Raw genomic sequence first — 7,748 nt, forward strand, 5'->3', positions numbered from 1 at the left:
TTTTAATTTTTTTGTGGTACTGGGGATTGAACTCAGGACTTGCACTTGCCAGGCAAGTGCTTATTCTGCTGAGCTCCAGTCCCAGGAAGTATATATTTGGAAAGCAATTTTTGAATGTAGATCTGCTGGGGTAAGGGAATTAACCATGTACAGATCTGGAAGATTTCCTTGATGAAAGAGCATCACAAATGATGGTCTAGAGACAAGAGGAACTCTTGTAGTTCTAGGGGAGGAAGCCAAACTGCTACAGAGAGAGCTGGGTGGTTGTAATGGATTATATAGGACCTTGAAGATGATGACCAAAAGTTGCTTTTTACTATGAATGAATTGCAAAGTTCTTCAAGCAGTTCTTTTGAGCACACCAAAGTGATTTTGAAAAGGGCAAGAGTAAAAATCAATGAGATAGGGGCCGGGGAGATGACTCAGTGGAACAAGCGCTTTGCTGGCAAGCTCAAGGTCCTGAGTTCAATCTTTGGCTCTGAAAAAAAAAAAAAAAAAAAAAATCAATGAGATAATTTAGGAAACTTTTGCGAAAGTTTAGACAAATGGTGGTATTGTTTTGGGGTCTAAGAAGATAAAAGGAGTGGTGAAGAAAATGAGGGTAGAAATATTTTTTAGATAAATGAGAATGAAATAATGAGGGAAGACAAGAATGGATGTCTGTCCTGTAAACTGCGTGCCGATTAGTCTTGATTGCCAACTTGAGTGGATTAAAGAACTCGAAGATAGGTGGTTGGGGCATGAAGAAACTTTCCTCATCAACGGGTTAGTCAAGGCATGAGTTCACAGTTGAGTAACCCATTAAGAGTTCGGGCATGTCTGTAGGAGGGGGATCATGCGGATGTAACACTGGGAGATCTATTTGGTCCCTGACCTCTTCTTTTCTGGCTCTTTCTGCTTTTTTCCTCAACTACCATGAGGTGAGAAGCTTTTCTCTGGCAGATCTCTTATCACTATATTCCTGTTGTAGAGACAGCCAACCATGGACTGTGTTTCTTAAGCCTTGAGGCAAATGGGACCATTTTCTCTGTTAATTGTGTATGTCAGGCATTTTGGCCAAGCAATGAAGAGCTGGCTAAACAGCCCAATCACTAAACAGGAGGAGCCAATAAAACAGCTGCCCTTCCCCATGTGGGAGGACCGCAGTTCATCTGTTGAAGGCCTGAATAGAACAAAGGGTTGGGGAATTCTCTCTCATGATCTTTCCTATCTCCCTTAGCCATTTATTCTTCTACCTCTGGGCTGGGACTAGAACTAACTATTATAACAAGAGTGCCCTTTTCCTCTTCTCAGCCTTGGAGACTTGAACCAGAAATGTACCTCCCCAGCAACTCTGTCCTCTGGCTTATGTGCTGCAGATCTTGGACTTATTAACCTTTGTTACCATATGTACCAATTGAGATGTCTTAGTCTTTATAATTCCAAATAAAGAAATGCACACATTATTAGTTTTGTTTTTCTCCAGAAACCAGATGAATACACAAAGCTAATGATTAAGAGTCATGATAAAGGAATATTGGTATCCTGGAAGAATAACTGTTATAAGAATTATCTAGTAAAGGAGGTGAAGAAATAAGGCAGAAACCTTTTCTTTTGAATTCCTGGAAGCTTTGAAGATTTAAAGTAACACAATTCTTCACAACTTTTTTGAGCTTTAATCTTTTCATTTGTCATTATTTTATCATTTTCAATGGCTCTCTAAATATCTAGAAACAAACAGCTAAATTTAATCCCCACATAATAAAAAAGAAGGTAAAAGGAAATTGAGTATATATACAAAGGGGTAAGTATGATATATCATCTAACTAGAGCTGGGGGAAAAGAATGTAAATGGAGATGAAGTTGATGAGATATTATAATATTAAATGCTGTAGGTTCTGATATGGGGAAGGAATGTTAGCATTAAAGTGTCGTATATGAGAAAGTAAGCTGAACAAAATGGGACTTGATTCTGTACTACTCAAGAGTAAGGTTATGGGGTCATTGCAGTGATTGCTCATAGCAGATGCAGAGAAATGGTACTGTGATTTACAGGCTTTGGAGAGGTAAAGAACACTAAAGAGAAGATGGTCCCAGAATGAGGGTTTACAATGACAGGAATATTCTTTTAATTTGATGCATTGAGAATTTTTTTTAAATTTAAATTTTTAAAGAAAGTATAAATTTGTGTTAAAACAGAAAAATTGCAAGTGATACAGAATTTCACTTAACGGTATGATATAAATTTTACAGTATTTGTCGTAATGTACAATGTTGTCTTCCAACCAGTTATTCATGTTGTCAGATATATGTAGACAAAATTGGAAGAAGAAAGTAAAAAACAAGCATATAAGAAATTAAGAAGAGAAAAAGGAGAAATAATTGATGAAAGTAGACAAAAGAAATTAAGCATTGAGAGATATATCTGTGTATTTAAGCTGAATGGTTTGGACAGCTGTACTGTGGGTTTCTCCTGGCCTGTGGAAAGGAGTAGATTCATTGAGAATTATGACACATGTAGAGTGGAATGGACGACAATGTACCAAAGGGCTACATATTTCAAAGAGTAAGGCAGTGGTGGCGTATGATTTTTGAAGTAGGCCATGCAGCAAAGAGGGATCAATTTAATGATGTGAAATTCTTAACCAGAAATAGCAAGGAGGACACAACAGCAGCCCTAGTGCCCAGTGGCACAAAGACATTAGAGAGAAACTGGCACCAATGAGAGCAGAGCAATGCCCTGGTGTCTCCAGTGAGGGTATGTGGCTTCCCTGAAGCTAGTAGAAGATGGGCAATCCATAGAATTTGAATTGAGAAGTGCCTTAGTAGAGATTGGCTCTTGAGGTCCAGAAGACACGCCAAGAGGATTTTTTTTTTCAGTAATAAAGAAGGAGTAAGAGATGGAGTCAGAAAAAAAAAGTGAAAGAGATATATTTAGGTCAGAATCCAGTGGATTAGTTTTACCTAGGTTTCTTGTTTCTTGCTCTGTAAGTATCATAGACAGCGATGTGAAGTGACTTCCCTGACATGAACTCCAGTGACCACTGACATGAGTGATCAGCAGCAAAGTCAGGATGCCGCTGGGTCTCCTCAGCGGGAAAAGGCACCAGTGACTCCTGTCTGTCTCTTATGGATGTAAACATGGTGTTCAGTCAAAAAGTGGTCTTATCCTTAGCCCTAAAGGAAGAAAGAAGTCCTCAGGTGAAAACTGTCCCTTATTAGTTGCTTCATGGTTAGTGGCCTGCAAAACCAGTGTTGTCTTTTAAAAAAATAAAGAAAGCTAAATAAATAAAGAAGAAAGCTCTCCTTACTTTGGCTTTGGTATTATATTAAAATTTATTCTGTACAAATAGGCCACAGAAGCCTACATTACATTGACATCTACAATTTGATTTTCTAAACATATTAATGTGATTTGTAGACTGAATTAACATTTTTATAGTATCCCCATGGAAATTGGCAGGAGACAAGAAATGTATATATAAGACCTGGTGCCTGGATAACTAAAATGAGAGGCTTACTGTTGAGATTAGTGTAAATAAATATTAACAGTCTATATTTTAATTCACATGCTGGTGTGTTTAATGTAGAATATTATTTAAACAATTGTAATAGGCTATATTCTTCACCTAAACATGAATGTCTCATTAAACTTTATGAATAATTAATAATGAACAATAGAAGGGTAAAATCAAATTGCTTTGCATATAAATGTATGGAAGGCAAAAATTTACTAAGACTTCGAATGTTAGAATATACAACCAAGAAACATCTTTTTTAACCCTTTAAATATATTTTCCAGGAATCTTCATATATAGTATCCAAACAGCACACTGAAAACAATATTCAAGAATCCCCAGAAAAGGTTTTAATGAAATATTCAAGGCAAATGTTTTAAAGTAGAATTGTTTCCTTTGGCTTCTGTTCAAGATAAACTATTCACTGAAAGGGCAGTTCCTCGTGGGTGTTGAGGGCAACTGCTGGTCTCAAGTGAACTGAATGGGCTTTGTTCAGTTCATAAAAAATGTGTTATTTTTCATGGAAAACAAGGCATTCAACTTTTTCTTTAGTTAGCCCCCTGGCACTCATGAGGCACAAATTATGTTTTGGTTTTAGGACAAATAAAATTTCAAACAAAGAAAATCTGAATTTTTAACCATGGGTATTATTGTTTGGAGAAAGTTGCTTTGGGGATTTAAAGAATGCAAACTAAGAAGATTGTACAATAAAATTCTGTTACCAAGAGTTTTGACAACACATGTTATTAAAAAGCTAGCACTTAAAATAGCTGGATATTAAGTAAGTGCCTAAGTTCTACCTACCTGGAGAACTGGCTTTATTAGTAAGGGAAATGTAATATATGTTAGTATGACAATCCATGTTTTGAGCTCATATTATAACTGATGCATTTTGAAAAATCATGAATTGAAAAAGCCAAGATGAATTCAAATATTTTTATTGCTTCTTGTATTCAACAACTTTTAATTGTCTTCTAAGTCCTTGGATGCAAAATAGATTAGAAAGACAACAGTGAGTATAATATATATGGTTCCTGTCTTAATGTATCTAGGTGAAATTCAGAAAAACAGATCATTACAATACTGAGTGGGTGGCAGTGGGAGTTGGTGGGAAAGTACTGGGGGCCGGCACATGGAAATAAAGTGTGGGAGATTTGTTTGATGAACAATCATGGTAGCTGAAGTTAAAATAATAAAGGCAATTAACTGACAGACTAGCAAGAGAATTACTTCCAAGCAGAGAATATCACTCTGCTTTATAATCTTCTGACTAAAAATGACAGAAAGACATCTTTGCTATATTAAGGAACAATAAGAATTTGTTTCTTGGTGGAATTCAGGACAGGATTAATCAGCTACATTAAAGGATAGAAAAGACAGACAAATACTGCACATAATAAGAAGTGTGGAACAGGGAACCATCTTTTTCCTGGATTTCTCTTTTCAGGAGCTGGATTTATACTCCTTTTACTAAAAAATAACTTTTATTACAAATAGCAGTAAAAGGCCCAGTTGACTTTGGCTATGAATTTAAAGTTCTTAAATCTGGGGCTAGATTAATGGTTTCAGCCTGTGTCTGCTTCCCATCTCTAAGTGGAAGTAAACCATTGCCAGAGTTGGACGTTATGTGAAGATGGTGAGATTCCTGTAGCGACTGCGAGGGGAGTAGCCAGGGAGAGCTGTGATTCCAAGGCCTGGCAATATTTCAGATGTTTATCATTCGGCCTTCCAACTACAAAGCCTTGTACAGTCATATTTCAAAGGTCCTATCTATGGTTATATGTACTATTTTCATTCATTTTTAAATGTATTTTTGTTCAGGGTCTCACTACACAGCTGAAACGCATAATGATCCTCCTGTCTTCAGCCTCCCCAGCACTGGGATTACAGGCATGTGCCACCATGCCTGGACTCGGTCGCAAGCTCAGTGCACTGGGAGGTGGGACTTGTGTAGCTTGTGGGACTGGAGATTAAACCCTGGTGCCCGCACTTGCCTAGGTAGGTACTTCGTCCACTGAGCTACCTCTCCAGCCCTATATTTTCTATTTTGCTCCAAGTACTAACACTTGATTGAATACGATACTATTTTCTTCCTCAATATGTAAAATCTTTATTTTACAAAAACACATGTGTTTTACATACAAACACACATCTAAGAAAAATATATTTATTTGGAAGTATATCAAGAGAAATATATTTACAGATATTAAGGCATTTATACAGGTTGTATTTAAAATATAAGATAAAACTCTAGCAGAAAGGTCTTCTGTTTATTTTATTTTTAAAATAATATAGTATTATTTTAGACCATCATTTAGCAAAAAAAAAACCCTTTGTATCTGCACGCATATAAACATGCAATTGTATATATATAAACACACATATATGTAGATGAATGTACATAACTACCTTTTCTACCTATTTATCTAATTGATTTCTGTTTACCTATATAGGTCAGTTGTGAATTTAGCATTTTATTTTATAGAAAATAAATTTTGTGAAAGAAAGTCAACATCAGAAGAGGCCACACTGAATGTTCTTCCCCACTATACCGCAGCATATTGTTCTTATTCTGCCTAGAGGTAGCTAGGAATTTGAAATGTGTCATCCTTTATTTTCTTCTATATCTTAAATCGTCACAAAACTTGGGAATGATTTGTGCCGCAATCTTTATATCAAGAATGTGTAACTGAGGGAAAAATGAAATTGGATGGAAACTGAATCTGGAAAACTTAGAATCTTTTCTGGGTCTCTGCTTGACTATATTTGACTAGTAAGTGTCCAAAATAATTGACCGAGTTGAAATGACAGTTATACATAAAGAAAACATAACACAATTTTACTTGATTAAAAAGGTAGTTGAACAGAAAGCCAATGTTAACTTTAAACCACTTTAGCTTGTAACTTCAAAATGTTGGAATTTAGGTTCTTCCTTCTGAGAAGCCTTTCCCTTGTATGTTCTGAGAATCTGGAATAAGGGTAATGAATAAGAGCTGTAGATTTAACCAGATGCCTGTGTAGCTTCTGTCCTCTTTCAAGTGGCTATTTCCTAGCTCCTTTTATCATCACAAAATAAAACATTTAGACTTCACATAGAATTCAGATCTGAGTTACTAAATGTGGAATTTGAAGTAACACAAATTAAAAACACATCACATCAAACTTTGCTTTAAACAAATAAAAGCGACTAAAAGTGGAAAGAGGCTCTGATGATTTGATCCTCCCACATCACATTCTCATGTCTTGTTAATACTATTTCTCTTCAGTTTTAGGTGGTTTGAAGAATGTCCTTATTCTGAAAAAAAAAGTTATAGTAGTTAAACCAATAACATTTGTGTAGTATTTTGTATACATTATTTTATATAAACAAAAGGATAAAGAAGAGAATTTGCATTTAGAATTATATGTCTGTTCTTTATTTTAAAACTGATGACCTTTATAAAGACCTGTGTCTAGATATCCATGTAATGAAGGTGCATAATGAGAATGAATAACATTTATTTGAAATTAGACAAACTAACTCATAGGATGTGCATACATTTCTAAAATCAAATTCGTGTGCTATTTTGCCAGAGAAATTTTACTTTTCTGACTTGAGGGTTTATTTATAGAAAAAGGCTTGAAATGAAAAAAAATTAAATTATTTCTACACTTTTACTTAAAGAACATTCTTGTTGGAGAAATGCAGCGATCTGAAGATTCCTTTAAGACAGTCTAAGGAGAGCTGTGGGTGCAGCTCGGTGGTAGCGCGCTTGTTGCACAAGGTCCCTGGATAATTCCTTAGTATCATGCACACACAGAAAAGAATACTAAAAGTCAAAAATATGTTATCTTGTCCTAAACTTAGATAAGCTCCAGGAATTCAAATGTCCTCAGAGGGTGAGCATTGTTTTACAACCAGAAATAACCCCAAGGAATACTATCAAAAGGATTGTGTATATACAGGGATCAGGAATGTGGAAAAATCCTTGAGGGAGAAAAGAGAAATAATTAGTGTAGCCAAAGTTAGAAAGGAAGCACAGAAAATGCTGGCTTTTCCTTATAGGAAAGCATCCTTCTACTTTGTTCCATAAGCGTGACAACATATGCTACCCAGTTTGCGTGACTATGGTTTCCTTATGACTAAAAAGTAGTTAAACACTCATATATTAAAAATTATCTTCACCCTTAACTGTATGCCTTATTGTGGTTAATTCTGCCCAATGTGACCACATTTAATGAAGGAACATACAAGGGGAGATAGCTCAGTAG

General features: G+C 35.6%; 1 pseudogene; it reads left to right on the plus strand.

Moving 5' to 3' along the window:
- Positions 1 to 652: 652 nt before the first annotated feature.
- The window catches only part of LOC101583162, a 73,519-nt pseudogene continuing 66,423 nt past the window's right edge, over positions 653 to 7,748 (plus strand).

The sequence above is a fragment of the Octodon degus genome, unplaced genomic scaffold, assembly GCF_000260255.1.
Source record: "Octodon degus isolate 3935 unplaced genomic scaffold, OctDeg1.0 scaffold00106, whole genome shotgun sequence".
Taxonomy (NCBI): Eukaryota; Metazoa; Chordata; class Mammalia; order Rodentia; family Octodontidae; genus Octodon; species Octodon degus.